Here is a 20,981-nt window from a genome sequence, read left to right as displayed (position 1 = left end):
AAAGGCAAGCTTCCTGAAGCTCACACCTTTTTTCCAGACTCTCATCGAGAATGGAATATAGATAACATGAGTGTTGGTCAGATCCGACAGATGATAGATCTAATGTATACAGAATACAAACTCATGTGTCTTAGAGGCAAAAGTGAAATAGATGCTTGCAGAACTATTATCCAATGTTTTACAGGGACACTCCTTAGGTGGTGGGAGATAGAATCCTCTCCTAATCTCATTGAAACGATGGAAGCTGAAGTTCTTAAATATGAGAAAGGAGATATAATTCATAATCCAGATGGCACAGTCATCAACAATATGATTGGCGCACTTACATCAATGATTCTTGAACATTGGTGTGGAAGTGAAACTGAGATTGCTGATAAAAATGAAGTTATTTTGATGAACTTAAAGTGCCATAAGATGTCCCAATATGATGACTTTCATAGAGACTGGATGCAGAGGATCTATGAAGTCAAAGACTCTAAGAACTTGTTATGGAAACAGGTATATCTTGTTGCCCTGCCATCAAGATTTGTTGATTATATCAGAATGCAGGAAATATTTCAACTTCCTTTTGAGTCTTATACATGGGGTGAGATATATTCTCACATTACAAAAACTTTGATCAGCCTTTGTACAAGTTCAAAAGTAAATAAATCTTTGGAGAAACTCTCCAAATTGCCGGACAAAAAGTCCATCTGCAGCAAGTATGGACTTACAGCTGATGATCCTTTGGTTAAAAGAAGAAAAGCCAAGAAGAGAGCCAGAAGAGAATTCAAAGAAATCTTCTATAAAAATAGAAGAAATTATCCAAAGGATAAGAAAAGAATTCCAAAACCACCAAGAGGTCAAACCTCCCAAAGAAGAAAGGGGTATTATAAATATGTTCCAAAAACCCATTACTATCACCCCTCTGACATCCACCTGCACACTTCTAAGCAGGATAAATGGAACAAACTCACTTGTTGGCTATGCGGCCAAAATGGCCACACATCCTCTAGATGTCCCCAAGGAGAAGAGTCGAAGTTAAACAGAGGCAAAAGATCTCAGGAGATTGCCGGAAAAGCCAAGCAAGTGAAACAAGAAAGAAGAGAACCAATGCTTTGCATGAAATGTGGTTCTCGGGCACACTGCACAGAGCAGTGTCAAAATCTTGTTATCAGGGAACGTGCCCAATAGCACCAAATAGAAGAATCTTCATATGATTCTTTCAGTACTTCTTCAGTAGAAGAATTACATGCTCACATAGAGCAATGTTCAGATTCCAGTTCTTCTAATTGCTTATGTTCTGACCCAGAAGAATGTGCTTGTCATGTTCAATATGAATCTGATTCTGCATATTTCAGTGATTCCAGTGAAGAAGAACCAGAGAGGCCCAAGCCTCAGAAAGAAAAAGTCCTCATGGCTGCTACAAAAGAAGACGAACTGAAAATCCTATCACACATTAGAACCAGGGAGGAAGGAGACATGAAGAATCGCCTGATTGAAGCATTTACAGATCAACTCAAATCTAAAGCTTCAAAAGAATCAGGTAAGAAACCCCTATTCATTGATGCATCTTATGAAAGGAATACAAAATCATTTCAGAGGCATCATCAGAAGCCTGGACAAGTGAGATCACTCACTTTGGGGGAGGTAAACAGAGAAATTCATTATCTCAAGACAGAAATTTCTCAGATAAAAATTCAAATTGAAGAACTCCAAAAAGGCAAAAAGGTGGCAGGAGATGAAAGCCAGCCATGGGATACTGCTCAATATAGCAGTAATCAAGAAATTCAAATTGCTAAAGGGGTGAAGGATCCAAGTTTTGGATTCAAAGACATGAGATTATTTACAATCTCCTATCAGCAACACCATGTCAAGGTGAATATCTGCATCAAAGGGCAAATATTCAAGATGACTGCACTTCTTGACTCAGGAGCAGATATTAATATCCTCAATATGAAAAATATTCCAGCCAAATACTGGACTACTGCAGAAAGGACAGTTGTTGGTTTAGGCAATAAAAGGTTGCAATATGAAGTACCAGAAGCTTCAGTGTGTTTTGACACTCACTGTGTCTATCTAAAATTTGCAGTAGCTGATATACCAGTAGATTGCATACTGGGAAATGTTTTCCTAGCAGCAGTAGAACCACATGGGTCCCTCAGGCTCAAAGGTGGGAAAGCTGGATATTTTATCTCTGTCCCTACATCAAAGGGAACCAGAAAGAAAATTGAGCTTCCTTATATTTCACATCCCAGAATTTCCACGATGGTCCAAACAGCACAAAATCTGGATAAAGCTGAAGCTCGGTTATCAGATCTGAAAGATCTAAAATCTACTCTGCGAGTAGAAGAACAGCTCAAAATGCCACAGATTAAAAGAAAGATTGAAGAGCTGAAGAAAGAAATTGAAGAGGATTGTTGCTCAGAAGAGCCAAATGCTTTCTGGCACCGAAAGCAGCACACTGTTGGGCTCCCTTACAAGGAAGGATACACAGGCAAACCTTGTAAGAGCCGAGCCATCCCAATGAGCAAAGAATACAGAGATCTTTGCCAAAATGAAATCCAACAGCTCCTGAATAAAAGGTTGATCAGAGAATCCGACAGTCCCTGGAACTGCTATGGGTTCTATGTAAACAAGCGAGCTGAACAAATCAGAGGTATTCCCAGACTGGTCATAAATTATAAACCTCTGAATACAGTCCTAGCTGATGATACTTATCCAATTCCCCATAAAGGTGATCTAATCAGGCGGATAGCAGGAGCCAAAGTCTTCTCCAAGTTTGATTTAAAAGCAGGATTTTGGCAAGTGGCCATTACTGAAGAAGACAAGTTCAAGACCGCTTTCAGTATACCAGCCGGACATTACGAATGGAATGTCATGCCTTTTGGACTGAAAAATGCTCCATCAAAATTTCAGAAGGTAATGGACAATATTTTCAGACCATATTTTGATTGGTTGATTGTATACATTGATGATGTGTTAATATTCTCAAGGACTATTCAAGACCATTTTAAACATGTCCGTATATTCAAGAATCTGGTCAAGCATAATGGTCTTGTGCTTAGCAAAAAGAAGATAGAGGTTTTTCAAACCACTATCAAATTCCTAGGCCATACAATCTGTAATGGCCAGATTTCGCTGCAACATCATGCATTAGAATTTGCAGATAAATTCCCGGATGTAATCACAGAAAGAAACCAACTGCAGAGGTTCTTAGGCTGCTTAAATTATGTCAGCAATTTCTATCAAGACTGCGCCAGTGACAGAAAGATACTAAATCAGAGGCTGAAGAAGAATCCTCCTGAATGGAGTCCAATACATACAGCAGCAGTCAAGAACATTAAAGCCAAGGTAAAATCTTTACCTATTTTATATGTCGCTGATGACCTTGCACCTAAAATTGTTGAATCAGATGCAAGCAACATTGGATGGGGTGGAATTCTTAAGCAAAAGATTGGAAAGACAGAACAAGTAGTACAATTTGCTTCAGGTGTGTGGAATCCAGCCGAGCTGAACTACTCCACTATTGAAAAAGAGGTGAAAGCAGCATGGAACTGCATCAGCAAGTTCGAGGTCTATCTTATCAATAAACCCTTCCTTCTGAGAACTGATGCATCTGCTCTGCAGAAAGTCCTGACAAAGGATATTAAGAAAGCCAGAGAAGCTAAGTTTGCCAGATGGCAAGCTTTATTTGCAAATTTTGATTTTCAGGTAGAGCACATTAAAGGAAAAGATAACAATCTGCCTGATTTCTTAAGCAGAGAATACATAGAAGAGAAAGATCATGTCATGATGATCATCACTGAGTGGGACCAGCAGCAGAAACAAGAAGTCTTAAGGACTATCCCAGATGACCAAGACTGGGAAACATACAAAAACAATTGGAGACCCACATGGCAGCTGCGAAACACAAAAGTCCTAGATGCTAATTTGCAGCCCCACACTGACATCCAACACTTTGTACCTGAAAGAAAAGTGTACCCTAAGGGTCACAAGTGCATCCATGACATGATATAGGATAAAGCTAAAAGAGATGTTGGGATTGCACATCAAGCCCTCGAACAAAACTTTCATGATATTGCTAGCATTTGGTGCCATGGAGGATGCAGTACGGGCATCTATGAAAAATACTTTTGTATTTATCGGACCAGGGATCTTTGGAATGAGCAAGGTCATTGGCCGGTCCAGCCATGTGCAAGATGGCCCAGAAATTATCCCAAGATCATTTTTCCTGACACTGTCTATGATTTTGCAGGTTATAAAAGATTATGTGGGATTTCCTTAATGTCGATGACAAAGAAGAGACTCATTATACAAAGTTGAAATTCAGCACATTAGCAGCTTCCCAGAGAAATCAACAGTGCGAGTGGTTTCGAGATTGGTGGAATGACTATGGAGTGTGCAGAACTGCTATGGACCCTGTGTACCATGAAGAATATGAAAGAAAATACTGTGAATGGTGCCCTGAACATGGAATTGGAGAATGTTTTCATACCATTTATAAAACTGTCAAAGAAATGACAGTTAAGGAGTGGGATCCATTTCATAGAATAAATTATTCACTCCAAGAATATATGAGGCAACATCTAGAATGGTTAGTCTTAACCAAAGTACAGCATCAAATTATCTTAGGGAAGCCAATGATAGTCCGCAGGATTTACACCAAAGCCTGTGATGACTTACTGTATAGAAGAGATAGATTCCCTGATTTAACTGTATTTTGATCATTGTAATAAGTACCAGTCACAAGGGCTTAATTGTGGCCAGTTTCCCGTGAGCTTTGCTGTTCCAAAGCATTCACTATGTAAATATTCTTTTCTCATGGAATTTTATGAAAAAGTATCCACTTTGTTCAGTCAGCCCAATTCTTGATGGGGCCCAGTCTTTCCCATGGGCTTTTACGGAAAAAGCATCCACTTTGTTTTGGTCGGCCTAGTGCGTGGGGCCTAGAAATAATGTTGATCTCAGATAGAAATCTACCAGTACGATTTACTTTGACGTTACCCGAAAGCAACTATTCCATCCCTTGGACTGGAATCTTTGTGCGGACGTCGTCTCAGTCTTATCTGAAAGTATTGATTCCTTCCACTTTTAGGACAAGTCACGGATGTCCTATAGTGAGGTTTGTCCCCCCCTCATTTCCTATATAAGGAGGGTATGGCTCATTACCAAGGCATTGGCATTTAGAGTTTCATAGAGAGTCAGTCTAAGTTTTGTGTCTGAGTCGAGTATCTCTCCTGCTCTGCATTTGTGGACATCACGTCTGATCTGCTTGCACCACGAGAAGAACTCAAGTCCTTAGGTGATTTGGAAGCCTGCGCATCAGTGTGCTCGGCACTGGTGAGAACCTAAAGTGGCTGAATCATTTAGAGAGTCTATCAGTCTGTAAATGTGTGTGGTCTGAATCTGAGGCAGAGTCTATCTATCGCCAGGAAGCCTTCGGTATTGCTTGTTCCTTGAGAATGGCATAAGTCCAATAAATGCGAAGATAGTTGATCTCTGTAAAGATCTATTCTCTCTGTAATCTCTGCATACATTCTGCAATAAAATGAGTATACATTTCATCTGAATACATTGTCTGTGCATCAAAAAATTGTCTGCTAAGGTAGTAGTTGCCTCTGTATCTTCGTCCGAAGTTCGCAGGAAGTTCGCCAAAGGAATGAAGGGACACCAAGGCTGTGTTAGGCGAGGAAGCCGTTGAAAAAGCCGCAGAAGCGTGAAAGTTCTGAGTAGGTTCACCACTGGTTCACCAGGAGTTGGTTTCAGAGTCAGAACGAAGAGACTTAGCAAGTATCAAGCTCGTGACAGGAGCCCCAGTCAGAACATGTAATGGACAAATGTCATCCTTCTAGGAATAGAAAGATATCCGAGTATTAGTGGTGTCCATATATCTTTTCCAGGCCTCTGACAACTCTTTCTTTTCATGGGGAGTATATGTCTGATCAAATTCATCAGCTTGAGGATTAGTGTACAGATCCCAATTTAGCATGGCTTTCATCCATGCTGCACTAATCTCTGTCTTCAGGCATCCATCCATGAGAGAATAGAATTTGTGCATTTCCATTACTGCAGGCTTTTTGCAGTCAGAAGGAACAGAACGAAATCTGCATTCTGGAATCAGGCCATTAGCCTGTTCAAGGTATCCCAAACCATATCTGGGCTTGGCTGGTCTCATTTGGCACATCATCTCTGTCATCCTTGGATTTTCATCTTCTAGTGTGACAATTTCACGGATCATGAGCACATGGTCTGGATCTTGCTCATGAGGAAAAGGAATATCAACACATTTAGGATTTGGGCAAGGACTGATAGATGTGGATGGAGGTGCAATACCAGATCTAGGATTATGGTTTGAATGGATATTGGATTCAGCTAAGGTAAGCAGATTTACCAACTCTTGACATTCTGGGCATTTAACTTCCAGAGAAGAATAATTTACAAGTTGAGCTATATCAACCAAAGAAGTATGTGGGTCGTTGGTGACCTCTGATAGGGGATCAAAGCAAGATTGATGACTAACTCTCAACTCTTGAACAAGTTGTATGGCTTATTATCAAATTAATTCAATGAAATGTTATTTGAATGTCTATTGAGAATATTTGACATGAATCAAGTATGAGAGAAAGAATGTAAATGGGTCCCAATCCCGAACTACCCAATTTTAGATCTGAGTCTATACTCATATTATAGAATGAATATGTTGATGATCTTTATCCAGCATCCATGGCTGAATGGTTAAAGCACCCAACTCATAATTGGCGAACTCGTGGGTTCAATTCCTGCTGGATGCAGGGGAACTGCACATATCCATTATTGATGGAATGGGAAGAAGTATGAAGAATAACACCAAACAATTGAAGCATACCAAGCCTTTCAATAAAATGAATGAAAGGCTTGGTATGCTTCAATTAAGCAATACACGATAACAATCCATCAGAGTATTATCCACCTATTGAAATAGATTCAACAACGGCTAGATCCAGAGGAAATTTGTGAGCATTACGTTCGTGCATAACTTCCATACCTAGGTTAGCACGATTAATGATATCAGCCCAAGTGTTAATTACACAGCCTTGACTGTCAACTACAGATTGGTTGAAATTGAATCCATTTAGGTTGAAAGCCATAGTGCTTATGCCTAGAGAGGTAAACCAGATACCTGCTACGGGCCAAGCAGCTAAGAAGAAATGTAAAGAACGGGAGTTTTTGAAACTAGCATATTGGAAGATCAATCGGCTGAAATTACCGTGAGCAGCCACAATATTGTAGGTTTCTTCCTCCTGACCAAATTTGTAACCTGCATTTGCGGACTGATTCTCAGTAGTTTCCCTGATCAAACTGGAAGTTACCAAAGAACCATGCATAACACTGAATATCCCTGGGTTCTCTGGATTTGGAAGCTATCACTTGGTAGGTTTCCATACCAAGGCTCAATTCGATCAAGTCCATAGCGTCTACCAATTCCGCCATATCCCCTTCTCGAAGAACAAGATCATACCTTGATCTAATCCTATTATGTAATATCCATCAACATTATTCATTGGATATTTGCTCAATATTGGGTGGGAGAAATATCCTCCCCTACTCCCCTTCTCTCCCCTTCTCTCCCCTTCTCTCCCCTTCTCTCCCCTTCTCTATCTCTACCCCAATCGAATATGACTGGGAATCATTATATTATTTATCCATTTGAAATGCAATGTTATTATCCTCCCCTAGTCGATTTGGAAGAGTGAGTAAAACGATCGATATCAATTGACCCTTACTTCTCCTTTCTTTCCCTTGAAAGAATCTACATTCAAACAATGTTCCGTTGTAATCGTAATCTGGATTGCGTCATTGAATCTGATTCGCGCTATAATCGTTAGGATTCCAAAGGAATCTATGGATCTCACCCCAATGAAATGGGGAGTGATATTCCATCGAGCCTGCTTAGCTCAGAGGTTAGAGCATCGCACTTGTAATGTGATGGTCATCGGTTCGATCCCGATAGCTGGCTCTTTTCCGTTCCGTTCCTCTCATTTCCATAATCCACAAAGTTTTGTTAGGATCAAGATGGAATGGAGAATACTCTTACGATCGTTCGTCGGGTCCGTCATGCCATGATCATTTACTCCCAACTAGGAACGGGATGAATGAAATGATTGGAGCTATTAGGATCAATAACAAATTGGAGAAAGATCTTCGTTTTCCATATAAAAGAATTCCAGTAGTACTCATACGGGTTATACTATTCTTTCTTCTTTCTAGCACTATTTGTTAATTGAATAAGGAGTTTCTATGTCCCGTTATCGGGGACCTCGTTTAAAAATAATACGTCGTCTGAAAACTTTACCAAGTCTCACTAGTAAAAGACCCAAAAACAGAAAGGATTCTATGAACCAGTCTTCTTCCAGGAAAATATCTCAATATCGTATCCGGCTAGAAGAAAAACAGAAATTGCGTTTTCATTACGGACTAACGGAGCGACAATTGCTGAAATATGTTCGTATTGCTAGAAGAGCCAAAGGCTCAACGGGTCAGGTCCTATTGCAATTACTTGAAATGCGTTTGGATAATATTCTTTTTCGATTGGGTATGGCTCCCACCATTCCCGGAGCTAGACAATTAGTGAATCATGGACATATCCGGGTCAATGACCATATGGTAGATATACCAAGTTACCCTTGCAAACCTCAAAATGTGATTACTATAAGAGATCAACAAAGATTGAGAGCTATCATTAAGAAGAATATAGATCTGTTCCAGCACTTCACGCACTTGCAAGAAGGCAAGACAAAATTGATCCAAATCCATTAGTTGATCGCAAGAAGAGTTTCTATTCTGAATCGGTACTAGAAGCACTTACATTGGTCCTGGAAGTTCCGTTCTCTATATGGTCAAAATCTTCTGTGGAAGGGATGAATGAATGTAAGAGTTTCCGGTCGATCCATTCAATATTTCCCTTCTTAGAGGATAAATTCCCGCATTCAAATTCTATTATAGATGCACGAATACCCTATTCTATTCATCCGGAAATTTTGGTTCGAACCTTTCATCGCTGGATCCGAGATGCTCCCTCCTTGCACCCATTACGATCTGTTCTCTATGACTATAGAAATAGTCTAGAGAATTTACAAAGATCAATTATTGTCGTCCCAAGAGTAAATACGAGATTCTTCCTGTTCCTGTTGAATTATTATGTCTGTGAATGCGAATCCATTTTATTTTCCCGTCTTAAATGATCCTCTCATTCACGATCGTTGTCTCATGGATCTTTCCCTCAGCGAACTCATTTTCATCGAAAGATAAAACATATTATCATTTTTTCTCGTCGAAATTCACTGAAAAGTATCTGGTCGTTGAAGGATCCTAAAATTCACTATGTTAGATATGGCGAAAGAGCTATTATAGCTATAAAGGGTGTTGATCTCCTAGTTAAAAAATGCAGATATTATCTTCTAAGTTTTCGGCAATTTTATTTCCATCTTTGGTCCGAACCGTATAGGGTCTGTTCTCATCAATTATCCAAGAATTGTTCTTCTTCTCCAAGTTATTTTTTGAGGGTTCGGATGAACCCTCTTTTGGTCAAAACCAAAACGCTAGATGAGTTATTCATCCCCGTTCTTATTACCAATGAAATGGATCCAATAGTTCCGATTGTACCAATAATTGGATTATTGGCTACAGAAAAATTCTGTGACATATCAGGGCGGCCAATTAGTAAATTGTCTTGGACCAGTCTAACAGATGATGATATCCTCGATCGATTCGATCAAATTTGGAGAAATATTTTTCATTACTACAGTGGATCCTTTGATCAAGACGGTTTATATCGTATAAAGTATATACTTTTATTATCATGTGCTAAAACTTTAGCCTGTAAACATAAAAGTACGATACGTGTAGTTCAGAAGGAATTAGGTCCAGAACTCTTTAAAAAATCGTTTTCAAAAGAACGAGAATTTGATTCTCTGCCTTTTTCATCAAAAGCGGTGGCCCATTCGTAGGGAGAACGAATTTGGCATTCAGATATTCCCCATATAAATCCCCTAGCTAATTCCTGGCAAAAGATACAGGATCTGAAAATAGAAAACTTATTTGACCAATGAAATTCTCTTTGAGTAATTGCCTCGATTCAAAATCATTTTTATTTTTCTATCCGAGAACTAATAGGAAATAGATACATTACATGGGGAAAGCCGTGTGCAATGAGAATTGCAAGCACGGTTCGGGGAGAGATTTCTCGCTCTTACTGATACTGAAGAGCAGATCATCCACTCCATCCGACGAGCTCCGGGTTCGAGTCCCGGGCAACCCGGATCAAATTTCTGATAGGTACCTCTATGCACTTATTCTGGTTCTGGATCTAATCAAGTTTTTTTTAATATTTGTTTCTATTCACAGGGAACGAACTATCGCACTACGGGTTCTCCAGAAAGGTGATAAATAATTGGTATTCCACTCATATAAATTTATTAATAATTTGGTTCCAGAATTGCGTTGCACTTCGTTATAGCGAAAAAAAAAAATACTTATCTGATCCTATCTGTTCTCATTCCAATTGATCTTCCATTTCTGGAACCAGGAATAAATATTTTGATGGAGTATCTAACCACAGATAGATCTATAGAGTGTGGAATATATCTAAAAAAGATAGAGTCTATCTAAAATACCTCTATATTCTATCCATATAGTATAGATTCAGTATCTATCCCGTTGGGATAGATATTTAAATTCCATCCCAGATATTGGTTGACATTGATACATGGATCATATTATACTGTAAAATAACAAGCCTTATGCTTGGGAGCCTCTGATGATTTTATAAATGAAGTTTTGACCATGACCGCAATTATAGAAAGACGCGAAAGCGCAAATTTATGGAGTCGCTTATGCGACTGGATCACTAGCACTGAAAACCGTCTTTACATTGGATGGTTCGGCGTCTTGATGATCCCTACCCTATTGACCGCAACCTCTGTATTCATTATTGCTTTCATCGCAACTCCTCCAGTAGATATTGATGGTATTCGTGAACCTGTTTCTGGTTCTCTTCTTTATGGAAACAATATTATCTCTGGTGCCATTATTCCTACCTCTGCAGCTATCGGCTTGCACTTCTATCCCATCTGGGAAGCAGCTTCCGTCGATGAATGGCTATACAACGGGGGTCCTTACGAGCTAATCGTTCTACACTTCCTACTTGGTGTAGCTTGCTATATGGGTCGTGAGTGGGAGCTTAGCTTCCGTCTAGGTATGCGTCCTTGGATTGCTGTTGCATACTCAGCTCCTGTTGCAGCTGCTACTGCCGTTTTCTTGATCTACCCTATTGGTCAAGGAAGCTTCTCTGACGGTATGCCTCTAGGAATCTCTGGTACTTTCAATTTCATGATTGTATTCTAGGCTGAGCACAATATCCTTATGCATCCATTCCACATGTTGGGTGTAGCTGGCATATTCGGCGGCTCTCTATTCAGTGCTATGCATGGTTCTTTGGTAACTTCCAGTTTGATCAGGGAAACTACTGAGAATCAGTCCGCAAATGCAGGTTAAAAATTTGGTCAGGAGGAAGAAACCTACAATATTGTGGCTGCTCACGGTTATTTCGGCCGATTGATCTTCCAATATGCTAGTTTCAACAACTCCCGTTCTTTACATTTCTTCTTAGCTGCTTGGCCCGTAGCAGGTATCTGGTTTACCGCTCTAGGCATAAGCACTATGGCTTTCAACCTAAATGGATTCAATTTCAACTAATCTGTAGTTGACAGTCAAGGCCGTGTAATTAACACTTGGGCTGATATCATTAATCGTGCTAACCTAGGTATGGAAGTTATGCACGAACGTAATGCTCACAACTTTCCTCTGGATCTAGCCGCTGTTGAATCTATTTCAATAGGTGGATAATACTCTGATGGATTGTTATTGTGTATTGCTTAATTGAAGCATACCAAGCCTTTCATTCATTTTATTGAAAGGCTTGGTATGCTTCAATTGTTTGGTGTTATTCTTCATACTTCTTCCCATTCCATCAATAATGGATACGTGCAGTTCCCCTGCATCCAGCAGGAATTGAACCCGCGAGTTCGCCAATTATGAGTTGGGCGCTTTAACCATTCAGCCATGGATGCTGGATAAAAATCATCAACATATTCATTCTATAATATGAGTATAGACTCAGATCTAAAATTGGGTAGTTCGGGATTGGGACCCATTTACATTCTTTCTCTCATACTTGATTCATGTCAAATATTCTCAATAGACATTCAAATAACATTTCATTGAATTAATTTGATAATAAGCCATACAACTTGTTCGAGAGTTGAGAGTTAGTCATCAATCTTGCTTTGATCCCCTATCAGAGGTCACCGACGACCCACATAAGAACAAATGTTAGCTCATTTTTTATTCTTGGAATAAATGACTGTAGATAGATAAATTGGTTTTTCCGGGGCGGACGTAGCCAAGTGGACCAAGGCAGTGGATTGTGAATCCACCACGCGCGGGTTCAATTCCCGTCGTTCGCCCATAAAAGAAGATAAAAAAAATCGGACTGGATCCGGTTCATTGTCATTTTCCTTCCTATTTAAGTGAAATAAATTATATCCATGGGACATAATGGTATCGGTTGGTTGACACGAGATTTACAAGATATGAAATCAATATATGCTATAAATATTCTATTTATTGGGATAAAACAAAAGGGAGAGGTAAGGGGGGGGTTTCAAATAAATGAAGAAAAGAAGAAGACCCTGGATAATCAAATTGGAAGAGATACAAAGTTATCAATTTCTATGCAATCCATGGACCAAATCCAATTTGATTAGATTGTTAATTCAAATCCTTTCACGTCGGGAGCGCCTTATAAAGCTTTTTGATCCTAGAATTCTCAGTACGTTGCTTTTACGCGATCTACGGAAAAGAAATCCATATTTTTTGGTCAAAGGTATAGTAGTACTTACATTATCGATCCTCATATATCGCTTCAATCATCAAAGTAGTATGATTGATAGAAAAAATTTCTATTTGATTAAACTCTTTCCTATCCATAACTTTATGGAACTTGGAAATGAAACACCGGAAGAATATTTAAAGCCTTTCACTCAAAATTGGTTGAGATTTCCGCATCTTTTACTATCTTTCCAATTGAAAAGATATTACAATCGGGATTTTGATCCCATTAGTTTAAATTCAGGATATGGCAAGAACACGAACAAGAAGGATGAGATTATCTCGAAGAATCAAGGACCGAGCGAAACTCATTCGGAAAATGATGAGAAAGATATCAATTTGAAGATCGATTCAACTCTTAATTCAACCGAAAATGAGTATTGGAACCCTGAAGAATATCTTTGTGAAGATCCATTCACAAGGAATAAAACGGAGATTGAGCAACAAAGAAAAAGATCAATTCTTTGGGATCTTTCTTTTATTGAAAGAGAACAAACAAAAATAGAATCGGATTTGTCCTCAAAGTGTTTATCAAAAGATTATCCAATCTCTTGGGCGAAAGAATTATTTACAGAAGATCAAAGATATACAGAAGAGAATTCCTTTCCTTTGGAGAGGAAAAGATTCATTGAAAATTTTACAAAATCAATTTGCTATTCTTTTTTTTACATATTGCCAATAGATGAACCGTGTATGGGTGGTCCTAGTGCTACTAAAAAGCCCATTGAAGATTTCAACTTATCCAAAAGGTTATTTAAAATAAAATAAAAAATGTTTTTTCCCAAGATTTAAGGGATTCAAAATCCTATTCATTAATGAATAGGATAGTTGATCTATGGAAGATCAAAACATATTTTGAAATTGAAAATCCTTCCTTGAATTGTGCTATGCGGAGTTTTACTCTTCCTTGGAATCTATTTTCTGCATTCTGTGATCAAAGCAAAGGAAAATACATATTGCACAAAAATTGTCTGGAAATGACAGATCAATTCACTCTATCAATAACTAAGCCTAGTCAGGTTCATGATAAAATTTCATTTTTTATTTATTATAAAATGAATCCATTATATGAACTCAACAAGAATGGATCGTTGAGATCGGATCGGATCTTCAATCACAGAGAAAAATGGAAGAATCAATCTTTATGGGTCCTACTCAATATTATTGATAAATCGGATGATTATTTAGATCAAATAATCAACAAACAATTGAGCCAAATCGATTCCAAAAATTGCTTGGAGATAGGAACTCCCTTTAAAAATTATAGAACTGAAGCTTTGGGTTGGTATGAATCAATTAAGTATAACATTGACAACAAGTATTAGAAAAATTTATTAAATAGATTTTATTTTATAAATAGGCTCAGTCGCAATTTAAAGGATCAAATTAGAACAAATTTTATAGAAAATGAAAATTTTAATAATGTAACGAAAGATACAATTGACCGGCATTCATCAAGTTGGAAAAAAATTAAGAGAGAATGGTTCAACCATTCTATTATTCGAATTGATAAACATATCAATCGGAATTTGAATGTGTACAAATGGTCCAATCAGACCGAATACTTTATGAAATATTTGAAACAGGTTTTTTCTAAAAAAAACTATTTTAAAATAGTGTTCGATCCAATTGAATTATGTACTAATACTAATCGAGATTCAATTGGTTGGTCTGTGTTTTTATCCCTTTCTAAAAGTACTGTAAAGATCTTAAACTCGAAGTTCGATATCATTTCGAACTTAAATTCTAAGTTCGGTATTTTAATTTCGTTTTTTGATTTTGCATTTCATGGGCTCCAAAGTATGAATTATAGACTATTAAATCAGTTGTTAGATCCGATTGGTACTCTAATCGTTCGTTTAAAAAAATTTAAAACCTTTCTTTTGTATGACCATAATCTTTCACAAAGATCGAAATTATTGATTGATGAAGGAACAATTGCACCATTTGTTACGAATAAGATACCAATTAATCCATTGATTATTGACTTTTTCGATAATGAAAATAATCGCATGGAATCATTCGATAACACTTATTTTTCGACGATATCCAACGATCGAGACAATTGGTTGAATCCTGTGAAACTATCTGATCAGAGCTCATTGATAGCTTCTTTTCACGGAGCAAATACGCTCCAATTTTTTGATTATTTGCATCATACTCGGCCAAATTATAGGAATAGATTACCTTCTGATATGAAAAGATTTTATATAAAAAGGAATAATTTTACATATGGAAAATTATTCAATCTTTTGAACATCCACAACAATCTATCTTCCTTGCCCATTGGTGAAATAGGACCCGTTCACTCAGAAAAAGAGACTATTTCATTCATCAAATCACAAGTATCTAACATATTATTACCTAAATATTTAAAACAAAAACGAAGTGGTGACCAAACGTTTGTATTAATCTATGATTTGTACAGATCCTTCAATTTACTAACTCGATTGAATCCATTTGTTCGTGAAAAGAGATATCTTTCTTCGATCGAAGATATTTCTACAACGCCTTTAACAAAAGAACAAATAGTCAATTTTGAAAAAACTTTTTGCCAACCTTTTTTTAAAAGATCCGATTCAGAAGAAAACAACTTTGATCAATGCTTTAAAAGGGGTTTCAGTTCAAACATGGGTCTTATTCAAACTCGATCTTATCAAGATGATTTACTATCCGAAATGTTTTCCAATAAGAACGAGGAAATTTTTCCTCGTATTCAAGATTGGTTTGTAACCGAATGTTTAAAAAACAAAATAGTAAACGAAGACATAGATGGAAGGAGTACCCTTTCTAATTCATCTAAAGAGGAACCAAATATTTATAGGATCTCTCAAATAGATAGTTTTTTTTCAAAATGGGATTTGTTCAAAACATATATGCCCTAGTTTTTTACCTCTGCATGGTGTAAATATATTGAAAATATGCTTTTAGATACTCTTTCGGAGATATTACTAGATGGTAGTAATCCATTTGTATCTATTTTGCAAACTATTAAGCATAATATTTTGCTTAAACGGAATATATTGTGGGAACTTTATCATCCATTATGGGAACCTATACAATGTAAATTGAGAACGAATCTTATTAATAAGTTTTTTTTTCCAAGTAATAATTTCAAGGATTTTTTCCCTTCCTGCAAGGATTTTTTAATAGAGGAAACTAGTGATCGAGAGAAGTCATCAGTTCCATTCATATGGGCACATATGAGATTACTAAATGCTCGAGGATTTAAATATGGGATTCTTATCCCTTTTTTCGTTCTTGGGTATTCTATTCTTCAATATTTTAAAGTTATTTCTTTCACCTTTATCAATATAAAGGGATACTTTGAACTCATCAAGTATTTAAAGCATCCATCATACGTGATAGAGTTGCAAAAAATGATTAATCCTCCCATGCCTAATAGCTTTCTCTATTATACAATAGACAGATCCAGTTCTCTTCCACAGATTATTAATAGTTTTTTTTCTATAAATATGAAGAGGAAGAGGAAGACGAAGACGAAGAGGAAGATGAAGAATAGACATATAAAATTTCTTATAACTATAATAAGAGAGTTGAACGGATTGTGCTCTAGTATGGATATCTCCGAAAAAGAGATGAACTTACTAGTTCAGTTTCTAATGACGGAAAAAGCCCTTTTTAAATTTGAATCAATTTTTACTTACAGTCATAATTTATTCAAGAATGAATTTGGAGATCAAATCATTAGACAGCCAGGGCTTATTCACTTACGATATTTGGCTTACACTTATCAAAAAGGTCTAATTAATTACGGGTTCAATCCATTTTGTTTAGCAGAAAGATGGGTATTCCTTGCTTTTTGTCAGAATATTACCTCTTCACAAATATTGTGTCAAACCAACCCCACATTTCATGGAAAACCTTTCTCACTCCACTCAGGATCATTACTTTCCAAAGGGATTTTACTGATAGGTCCTATGGGAACTGGCCGATCCTATTTGGTCAAAAGTCTAGCAGCAGACTCATATGTTCCTTTAATAAGAATATCTCTGAAGAAGCTCTGGTATGGTGAGTATTTAGATTACCCTCTTGAACGTATTCCTACTGAGTTTGATCCTTTTGTGAAAGACAAAATGGAAGATTTCCATATTACCTTAGAATTGGCGAAAAGCATGTCTCCTTGCATAATATGGATTCCAAACATTCATGAACTGAATTTAAATGACGCAACTAACTATTTATTTGGTTTTGGCTTCACTGACTTGTTCCTTAATGTATTAATGACCAATCTCTTTAGATTTAGAGATGGTGAAAAAGATTCTATGAGAAATATTCTTGTTATTGCTTCGACTCATATCCCCCAAAGATTGGATCCAGCTCTAATAGCTCCAAATCGATTAGATAGATCGATCAATATTCGAATGCTTGTTATCCCACAACGAGAAAGGGAATTTCCTATTCTTTTATGTAGCAAAGGATTATACTCGGGAAAATTTCCCGATGAATTTGGATCTATAACCATAGATTATGCTGCACGAGATCTAGTAGCACTGGCCGATGAAGCCTTAATACTTAGTATTACCTGAAATAAATCAGTTATAGACACTAATACAATTCGATCCACTATTTATAGGCAAATTTTTCATTTACAATCTATGGATAATCAGGTTGGATCCAGTCAAAATGACGAAAGAATGATCTACAAAGTAGGAAAGGCTTTTATACAAAATACGCTTAGAAGAAATTCTCCTATGAATCCTCTATCTACAAAAAAGGAATTATGGAAGAAAAGGTTTTGTTATTTGTCTGAATGGTATTTAGAACCTTCGATTGCCGAAACAACTATGAAGGAATTGACCATACTTCCCCATATTTTGGGTTGCTTGGCCGGATCAGCAGCTCGAGATTCTTGGTCTATATCAGAACGAAATAGAGATAATTGGATTCCTTTCGATAAATTAGCTGAGCATGATCTTGATATAGCTTCTAGTCTTTTAGAAAGTATTCTGGTGGAGTTTCCATTTTCTAGGTTAGGAATATGTTGGGGTAAGTCCGATAAGGATCAGATCACATTTTCTCCTCAACTCAAAATGAGAGATAATCTAGATCTGATACGATTTATGAAAGAATATGAATTGAATTTTACTCCCGGCGCAAAACAAAGGGATATGGATGAAGAATTAATAAATAATGTATATGAAGAATATAGAAAAAAAGCTTATTAGATCCAGAACGAGAATAAGTGCACAGAGGTACCTATCAGAAATTTGATCCGGGTTGCCCGGGACTCGAACCCGGAGCTCGTCGGATGGAGTGGATGATCTGCTCTTCAGTATCAGTAAGAGCGAGAAATCTCTCCCCAAACCGTGCTTGCAATTCTCATTGCACACGGCTTTCCCCATGTAATGTATCTATTTCCTATTAGTTCTCGGATAGAAAAATAAAAATGATTCTGAATCGAGGCAATTACTCAAAGAGCATTTCATTGGTTAAATAAGTTTTCTATTTTCAGATCCTGTATCTTTTGCCAGGAATTAGCTAGGGGATTTATCTGGGGAATATCTGAATGTCAAATTCATTCTCTCTGTGAACGGGCCGCCGCTTTTGATGAAAAAGGCAGAGAATCAAATTCTCGTTCTTTTGAAAATGATTTTTTAAAGAGTTCTGGACCTAATTCCTTCCGAACTACACGTATCGTACTTTTATGTTTACAGGCTAAAGTTTTAGCACATGATAATAAAAGTATATACTTTATACGATATAAACCATCTCGATCAAAGGATCCACTGTAGTAATGAAAATGATTCCTCCAAATTTGATCGAATCGATCAAGGATATCATCATCTGTTAGATTGTTCCAAGACAATTTACTAATTGGCCGCCCTGATATGTCACAGAATTTTTCTGTAGCCAATAATCCAATTATTGGTACAATCGGAACTATTGGATCCATTTCATTGGTAATAAGAACGGGGATGAATAACTCATCTAGCGTTTTGGTTCTGACCAAAAGAGGGTTCATCCGAACCCTCAAAAAATAACCTGGAGAAGAAGAACAATTCTTGGATAATTGATGAGAACAGACCCTATACGGTTCGGACCAAAGATGGAAATAAAATTGCCGAAAAATTAGAAGATAATATCTACATTTTTTAACTAGGATATCAGCACCCTTTATAGCTATAATAGGTCTTTCGCCATATCTAACATAGTGAATTTTAGGATCCTTCAACGACCAGATACTTTTCAGTGAATTTCGACGAGAAAAAATGATAATATGTTTTATCTTTCGATGAAAATGAGTTCGCTGAGGGAAAGATCCATGAGACAACGATCGTGAATGAGAGGATCATTTAAGACGGGAAAATAAAATGGATTCACATTCACAGACATAATAATTCAACAGGAACAGGAAGAATCTCGTATTTACTCTTGGGACGACAATAATTGATCTTTGTAAATTCTCTGGACTATTTCTATAGTCATAGAGAACAAATCGTAATGGGTGCAAGGAGGGAGCATCTCAGATCCAGCGACGAAAGGTTCGAACCAAAATTTCTGGATGAATAGAATAGGGTATTCGTGCATCTAATATAGAATTTGAATGCGGGAATTTATCCTCTAAGAAGGGAAATATTGAATGGATCGACCGGAAACTCTTACATTCATTCATCCCTTCCACAAAAGATTTTGACCATATAGAGAACGGAACTTCCAGGACCAATGTAAGTGCTTCTAGTACCGATTCAGAATAGAAACTCTTCTTGCGATCAGCTAATGGATTTGGATCGCAATTCACGAATAAAACAATTGAATGATTTTGTTGACGTATTTAACCAATCAAACGTTTTACAGTTAGGAAACTTAATTGATCATTGGAACTTAAATGTTCCATCGGTCTGGAGGAACTTGATACATCCAAATAATGATCATGAGAAATTGCGTTAAGATCTTCCTGAAAAAAGAGTGGATATAAAAAGCATTGTTGCCAAAAGCTATCTTCCTTTCCGCATCTATGGAACTCATCCATTTTCAACCCTCAGCTATGGCACTCGTTCATGAGAATAACCTCTTTATTTCTGAGAAAATACATGGTGCGATCTAGTCGGAACAAGATAGGAAAAAAGAGATCCGGATATCAATATTCTATCTTCTATAGATTTACTACCCAAGGATCTCATTCGTCATGAGGAAGAATGAAAATCTTTTATCCTGGCAACCAATCGCTCTCCTAACTCATGGAATTAATAAACCTGGTCAGTACACTATTTATCTTACACATCTGTACTCGAGTATTTAGGACTCATTGTGAGTGTATAAATCCTTGATCTACTCAGGGAAAACCTCCCGATATTGGGTACTAAACTGCTCTTAACTTCTGATCAGTAAAGGGAATTCCTCGCTCGCTTAATTGGAACGAGGAACAGAAGCTCGTTTCTCTGGGTCTACTTATGATTCAAGTCATATAGCTTTCTCCATTGACTCATTCGACTTAATCGCGAATTGATTCAATCCTATTCACAATTATCACATTTGATCCGAAAGGATGAGCATATTATACATCCATCTAGGTATATAATAGACATTTCCCACCCATTTGATTCCTTAAATCAGATCCGGTCCTGATCGAATACAATCAGGTATCCGAGAAATAATATCAGGTATCATAAAGATCATATGTTGGAACGACATGCTTTTTTTTCCGTTCATTATACTTCGAGGATCAGTCGTAGTCTTCCGAACTTTACCGATGGTATCGACGAGTTTTCTACTTCATTCAAATGTGTAAAAGATCTTAGTCGCACTTAAAAGCCGAGTACTCTACCATTGAGTTAGCAACCCATATTGCGAATAGATATTGAGGATATATACGATCGAAGTGGAATGCGAGGTTACTCAATATGAACCGGTAAATCCTACCAATCTAATTGACGAACGGGAGGGATCAAAAACCTACGTGAATGACCAAATAATTCACTCGTCAGTTCATATCGGAATATGTAGAGTTTCATTCCACCATTCCAGAACAAAGTAATATAGGTTATGAATAAATGATCCATCGACATAATTATCATGATTGGATAGAATCACTGATAAACGATGAACCT

The 20,981-nt window shown here is 37.2% G+C and overlaps 1 non-coding gene across 1 annotated transcript; it reads left to right on the top strand.

Annotated features, from left to right (window-relative positions):
- Positions 1-7,905: 7,905 nt before the first annotated feature.
- On the top strand, positions 7,906-7,978 carry TRNAT-UGU (transfer RNA threonine (anticodon UGU)). Its single transcript has one exon. It is a non-coding gene; the product is annotated as a tRNA-Thr (tRNA).
- Positions 7,979-20,981: the final 13,003 nt, after the last annotated feature.

This window comes from Pinus tabuliformis, chromosome X (assembly GCF_031772625.1).
Source record: "Pinus tabuliformis cultivar Carrire ecotype Pingquan chromosome X, CPIR1, whole genome shotgun sequence".
NCBI classification, from domain to species: Eukaryota; Viridiplantae; Streptophyta; class Pinopsida; order Pinales; family Pinaceae; genus Pinus; species Pinus tabuliformis.
The sequence above is the reverse complement of the archived record's forward strand: the minus strand, read 5'-3'. Positions and strand labels throughout refer to the sequence as shown.